This window comes from Triturus cristatus, chromosome 4_1 (assembly GCF_964204655.1).
Source record: "Triturus cristatus chromosome 4_1, aTriCri1.1, whole genome shotgun sequence".
Lineage (NCBI taxonomy): Eukaryota > Metazoa > Chordata > Amphibia > Caudata > Salamandridae > Triturus > Triturus cristatus.
In genome coordinates, this window is record NC_140585.1 from 124,811,226 (window position 1) to 124,818,402 (window position 7,177).

Genomic DNA, 7,177 nt, shown 5'->3' on the forward strand with positions numbered 1-7,177 from the left:
TTGTTTGGAAAACTTTTTTGGGGCTCTGAAAAACCAAACACGTTATGTGTATAAACATGTTTGGCCTGTCTCAATAGGTATTCCTTTCATATGTCTATTGATTGGGCTTTAGACAATAAGAGAGTGTACCATGTTGTACTGTTGTTGAGCTGGTTCCAGGGGATGTCGCTGTTGAGCCCTTTTTTATGTGTCTGCAAACGATGCACCCAGCGTTGGTCCTTGGTGAGGAGATTTTTTACTGATCCCAACTTGTGGTAGTTTTTCAAAATTTGACCATCTGAGGTCAACATCCGTGTGTTGCATTTCCAGAAAATGGGTGGTGAGCTTATTTTTTTGTTTGAATATCTTTATTAGCAAATTTTTTTTTTCCTGGTACGATACATCCATTGTCAAACATCAATAAGCATCACTTTCATTATAACATCTCCTATTCTATGGCACTGTGTAGAGAAATCGGTGTATGTCCTTCACATAATCTTGGTGTCATTGGTATCTAAGTGTATGGATGCTCATCCAGTTGTTGATCGTCTTGGGCACTTACGACCCGCACATTCTGTCATCTCCAATCGAGCGCCAGGATAAAAGTGTTCGGTATGCCTATTTCCGACAGTAATCCACAGTGCGGCAGAGGTAAGAAATTTAAAGCAAAATAAATAAAAAGTAAGCAACACTTATATAAGAATGCTATTCATTGTGGATCGCAACTCTTGAATTATACCTTAGAACATGTCTAGAATAAACAGATCCATATATATATATAAATGTCGCATCTGCTCACAAAATATCTCCTTGCTCTTTTTTATAACATTTCAACCAAATTCTTTTAACAAAAAAAGAAAAAATCTAAGCAAACAAGAGGTGTCAATATGCTGAGGGAATATGTGTCCAATACCTGGTATGTCTTTTTAGGCGTTGCCATGTCTAGATTAGTGTGTCGTTATTGAGCGTGGGCTGCTACTTCTATTGCCTATGCGGGCGTGTGGTCGCCAGGGTTACTTCTGCTTCCGTTTAACATCTTCAAGGAATGCGAGGCTTTGTCTGATCTAACCACTGTGGTTGGGATAGCATACAGGTGCAGCACATCTCTACTTTCTGGTGATACATCAGGTGCTAGGCCCCACCTGCTGTGCGGGCAGTGTCTGCTGTAGGGCACCGGAGCACACGAGCGTTCTGAGCAGATCATCCCAGGTCTGTGCAATGGAATGTTTCCTCAACCCTGCCGTTTCTTCCCTGTGTAGGGTGGTGCTCTCTGCCTGTGCCCACACTTCTAGGGACTTCTTCCAGTGTGATACCTCTGGCGGATCCTTGTGCTTCCATCTTTTGGTTATGAGTCGTTTCGCTGCTATGAGACCTAGGTCTCGAAATCGGAAGCTCGCTCTATGTGCCTTATTTCTTTTATAGAAACCCAGGATACAGACCTTCCAATTGGCATGTACTTCCATGTTAGTGCAGGTAGTGAGCGTTTCCGATATCGCACGCCAGTAAGTGTGAAGCTTAGGGCAAGACCACAGCATATGTAACAGGTTAGCACCCAGGAGGTGGCACCGTGGGCATTCAGAGGTGTTGATATTAAAATATTTGTTAATATTATCTGGTGAAAGATACGCCCTAAGTAATTTTTTTTTTTTGTAAACATATTTTTATTGCAGAGTTATAAACAAGGCAACCAGTAAGTCAACCTGTGCACACTCGGCTTCACAAAGCTCAGCTGCCCCATACGCCCTAAGTAATATATATGTTTGTATTAGTTTGAATCTTGAATTACGCGGTACATGTGTGGCACTGGCTAAAACTTGTTCCCAGTCTTTATCTGTCCAGGGGCGGACTCTGTCTTCAGTCCAATATGAGCGAAGCCTCTGTAGCGGCTTCAATGTATGACTGCGAAGGGCTTGCACCAGCCAGTGTATTATATGCGACCCCTCCCCCATTACATGTAGGTATTGCAATAATTGATGCGCCGGCGGTTCATTTGTTATGTCCCCCCATGCTAGAGTAAACGTCCGTGTAATAGTTGCATATGTGAGAAATTGGCCCCTTGGTAAACCAGTATCTGCTGTTAGTGTCTCAAAAGTCAACAAGGTACCATCTACGTATAGATCTACAAGTATCTTCACTCCCGCCTCAATCCAAGGCATCAATGCCGTGTCAGTTATAGAATCTCTTCCCCTAGGCGTCCCTATAAGTGGTAGTGTCGGTGCATAGGGGAGTGTGTCTTTCGTGAGGTGGAGGCTTCTCCTGTAGCATCTGTATGCCAGCTCCATATATATCTGCGTCGTCGGGGAATTTTCACCAGTGGGTGAAACAATCCGCATATCTGAGTCTGCGTCCAGATTGTTGTCTCCGGCGCCGTGTCCATTCGATTTTTCCCGCTTAGCCACTTCGCGACCCACTGTAGTTGTGCGGCTATGTAGTAGAGCTCCAGATGTGGTACTGCCAGCCCTCCACTTTCCGAGGGTGCGTACAGTTTCTGTAATGCAATTCGGGGGTGCCTTGTATTCCAGATCAAGCCTCGGATTAACCCCTCCAGGTCTCTAAACAATCTAACTGGGACATATACCGGAAGATTCGCTAAATAATACAGGAGTCTGGGTAGTACTATCATTTTCGTTAAGGTGACGCGGCTCATAACATTGAGCGGCAGCGTCCTCCAGAATTGCATCTGTGCTCTTATAGAGGAAATGGCTCGAACTAGATTACCCTCCTGCACATCTCTTGGGGACCTGTATATATATATATATATATATACATACCAAGGTATCTGATCGTAGTCAGATACCAGTTTAGCGCAGTCTCGTTAATTACTATATCTGCCTCAGCCACACTCTCACAGAAAGAGTAGGCGCCTGACTTGGCCCAGTTTACCCTGAGGCCCGACACTGCTTCAAACCTGCGGAACAATGCTGAAATTGCAGGCGGCACAGCATGCAAATCTCTTATATATAATAACAAATCGTCAGCATATAGTGACACTGCGTGTAGTCCGTCGCTTAAAGGGATGCCCCAATCCGCGCCACCATCTCTCGATGTATGTCATTCTGGGTATGTACCTCAACCCCCTGTACCGTTTGTATTGTCGTCACAGGTGCGGCGGCCACGTCTTGTCGTATCAGCCATGCCAGCAACCTGCCAGGTTTGTTTCCCATATGATGTGTGCGCGCGGAGTGCGCTGCATAGTTTAAATTTCGGAGTCGATCGAGCAATCCCGAGTGTTCTTCTCCAAGGTTCTCTAGAGGTACAGCATTGCCATCCAGCGCTGTGCCCTCCTCTCCGAGTAGTGCAGTTTCTAGGCGTGTCAGATCTGCCTCCAGTTGTCTCCGCATACCCACCTGTGCCCCAAGGCAGTCCCCCCTGATGACAACTTTGAATGCATCCCACTCTATCTGAGGGGTCGTGGCAGTGCCGATGTTGTCCTCAAAGTATCGTGTGAAGTTGGCCGCTAGTAGGTTTCGAAAAGGTGCGTCCAATAGCAAGTCTGGTTGTAATCGCCAGGTCGGAACTGGCGGATGAGGATGTTCCCATAACATCTCTATTATATGTGGGTTATGGTCAGAGTGAGTCCTGCCCAAATAATAAACTGTTGATATGTGGGGAAGCAATGCATCCGAGAGCATGTAGCGATCCAATCGCACACGCAAGTCGTGAGCCCCTGAGTAATAGGAATATATCCTATCCTGGGGGTGGCGGTGTCTCCAAGCGTCTTTCAGACGCCACTGTGTTGCCCAATTGTTCAGTGCCTTCATAGCATGATATGTGCTTGTGCCCAACTAGCAATCGTCCAAACTTCCAATTGTAGATAACAGTCAAAATGATCCAGGGGGGTGCACTTCGTGCTGCTCTTCTTTTTTACCCACAGTTCGTGCGTCTGGCCCCCCCAGAGGCTCCCCAACAGCAGGCAGATTTACTATACAGACGAGGCAGATAGTCTACAGTAGTGCAGGGATTCTCTCCAATGGGAGTGTATGTGTTTATGCCCTCAACTTCAACTGTGTACAATCAAAACCCATTGCTCCCCTGTATAACATTCTGTTAGTTACTTCTGTAAGTGGACCAAGTAAAGTTTTAGTGCCATGCCTCACAAACATTAACATTGCTGCCTTTAGCGTGCCCCCACACAGCTACCCCAATACCTCAGTTTGTGTGTCATTCAAATGCAGGATCCTACAGTGGTCACATAAGGAGGTCCGCCGTCTGCGGGGTGACATGTGGGTGTTCATTTGAGTCTTGCGATTCCGGCAGGCCATATATCTGTTCATCATCGCTAGACAGGTCCCGCTGACTGGAGCCAGACGGCGGCGACAAAATGGATCTCTCCGTTTTGGCAGTGCCGCCGTTGCAGCGCTATCCGGAGGCCACTCACCTGTGAATGTATCCAGCCAGTCCTCCGCTCCCTCTGGTGTATCAAAAAAGTGTGTTTTGTTGTTAGCGACCACCCACAGGTGGGTCGGGAATAACAGAGAGTATTTCAAGTCATTTTGCCGGAGGCGCTTCTTCACTGCCATGAATGAGAGTCTCTGTCGCTGTACCTGAATGGTATAATCCGGAAAAAACATTATTTTATGATTATTAATTTGGACATCTTGGAGCTTCCTGGTTTCCTGCAGTATAGAGTTGCGGTCTCGAAAGTTGAGGATCCGAAGGAGCAGGGGTCGTGGGTTTGATCCCGCAGGGGGGAGGGCCTCGTCGGCACCCTATGAGCGCTTTCTATGACAAAGTGTGGTGAAAGGGATCCCTCCGGAATTAGATCTCTGAGCCAAGTTTCCACATGTAAAGCTGGCTCTCTCCCTTCCCAGCGTTCCGGAACACCTACCACACGTACATTGTTGCGTCGCGCCCGACCCTTGGAATCCTCAGCTCTGCCTTCCAGGAACTCCACTCGTTTTAGCAAGTCTTGTATATGCTTATCTGATTGCACCACCTGCGGTTTGACGTCAGTGAGTGTAGATTCCAAAGCAGTGGTACGGTCCGTCAATTTCCGATGGTCTGCATGTAAGTGAGTGAGGTCAATAGCTACCTTGTAGATTTTAGATTCCAGGGAGGTGCGGGTCTGATTCATAGTTTCTTCCAGCCGCTCCACTGCTGCGAGCACCGCATCCGGCTTGTTTGCCGTTTGATCCGTATGCCCCTGCTTTGTCATCTTGGGCTTAGTTGGCGGCGGTAGGGTCTGCGCGCCCCCTGCTCCGGTCCGCGTCAGGGTGCCCCCGACATCAGATGTAGTGACAATGCACCTATGCAGCTTTACACCCCGGGTCGTCCCACCGCAATGCCTCCAGGACTCAGGTGGTACTGCAGTCTTTGTTTTATGAAAAGCAAGTTGTGTCCCTCAAACAGCCAACGGGTCCCGTTTGTCTCTCGCCAGGGACCTCACTACAGTTCGTACTAAGGGTTCCCAGACGGTTGTACACAGTCCCGAGATCTCAGGCAGGGCTCATCATCCTATTCGGCCACAGATACTGCCCATCATAGTAACTCAATCCCCATTGCCACTCACAGGGGCCGCCGTGCGACACCCATGGATAGAAGTTTTTACCAGTAGTGTGCAGCAGGTTGTCTCTTCAAAACAGGGGGGGACACTGTTGATCAGTCCGGTTAACTTATCTCCGCCTTTGCCGCCTTGAGGGACAGGTGGACCATGGGACCCCAAGGTGGTCACATAATGTTAACAATTCAACTGGGTCCCAGTCGTGTTCCTCCTGCCATCAGCGTGCACATGTATGGGCAACAAGGCGCAAACATCCGTCGCCTTTTTGTTTCCAGTGGGGGCGGGCTCACTATCTTCCAGCGCTTCGTGTGTGCTCAGTTCGCTCAATTTGTGTCCCGTCACATCTCAGCAGCAGGGGAGCCCTCCACCTGAAGCGCATCAGGCCCCAGCAGAGCACTCAACACAGGCAGCGCCCGCCCGCGCCGCGTCTCCTCATTTCCCGCATCAGTATATGGCACACCAGAGGGGAATCAGAGCCACGGACCACACAAGCAGCACTGCCTGGCCCCTGTCTCATCTAGTCACTTATCCTCAGGCATTTACGTAAATGGGTCGCGACACTGCTCGTCATGCTGCAAATAACCCCAAAGGATTCTGGACAGTGTAGTGGCTACGGTGAGTACGCCTACGCCACGAGTATATAGAAATATAATGCCATCCCTGGACACGTGTTTCGAGGTAATTGCCTCTCGTCAGCAGGGAGCAGGTAGGTATGCGGGGTGCCGATGACTGCCATATATATAGGTAAAATACCTTCCAAGGCGCGCAGGTGCAGACACCGGGCTCGTCAGCCAAAGTCGCTCGAATGAGCTATTAGTAATTTACGTAAATGGGTCGCGACACTGCTCGTCATGCTGCAAATAACCCCAAAGGATTCTGGACAGTGTAGTGGCTACGGTGAGTACGCCTACGCCACGAGTATATAGAAATATAATGCCATCCCTGGACACGTGTTTCGAGGTAATTGCCTCTCGTCAGCAGGGAGCAGGTAGGTATGCGGGGTGCCGATGACTGCCATATATATAGGTAAAATACCTTCCAAGGCGCGCAGGTGCAGACACCGGGCTCGTCAGCCAAAGTCGCTCGAATGAGCTATTAGTAATTTACGTAAATGGGTCGCAACACTGCTCGTCATGCTGCAAATAACCCCAAAGGATTCTGGACAGTGTAGTGGCTACGGTGAGTACGCCTACGCCACGAGTATATAGAAATATAATGCCATCCCTGGACACGTGTTTCGAGGTAATTGCCTCTCGTCAGCAGGGAGCAGGTAGGTATGCGGGGTGCCGATGACTGCCATATATATAGGTAAAATACCTTCCAAGGCGCGCAGGTGCAGACACCGGGCTCGTCAGCCAAAGTCGCTCGAATGAGCTATTAGTAATTTACGTAAATGGGTCGCGACACTGCTCGTCATGCTGCAAATAACCCCAAAGGATTCTGGACAGTGTAGTGGCTACGGTGAGTACGCCTACGCCACGAGTATATAGAAATATAATGCCATCCCTGGACACGTGTTTCGAGGTAATTGCCTCTCGTCAGCAGGGAGCAGGTAGGTATGCGGGGTGCCGATGACTGCCATATATATAGGTAAAATACCTTCCAAGGCGCGCAGGTGCAGACACCGGGCTCGTCAGCCAAAGTCGCTCGAATGAGCTATTAGTAATTTACGTAAATGGGTCGCGACACTGCTCGTCA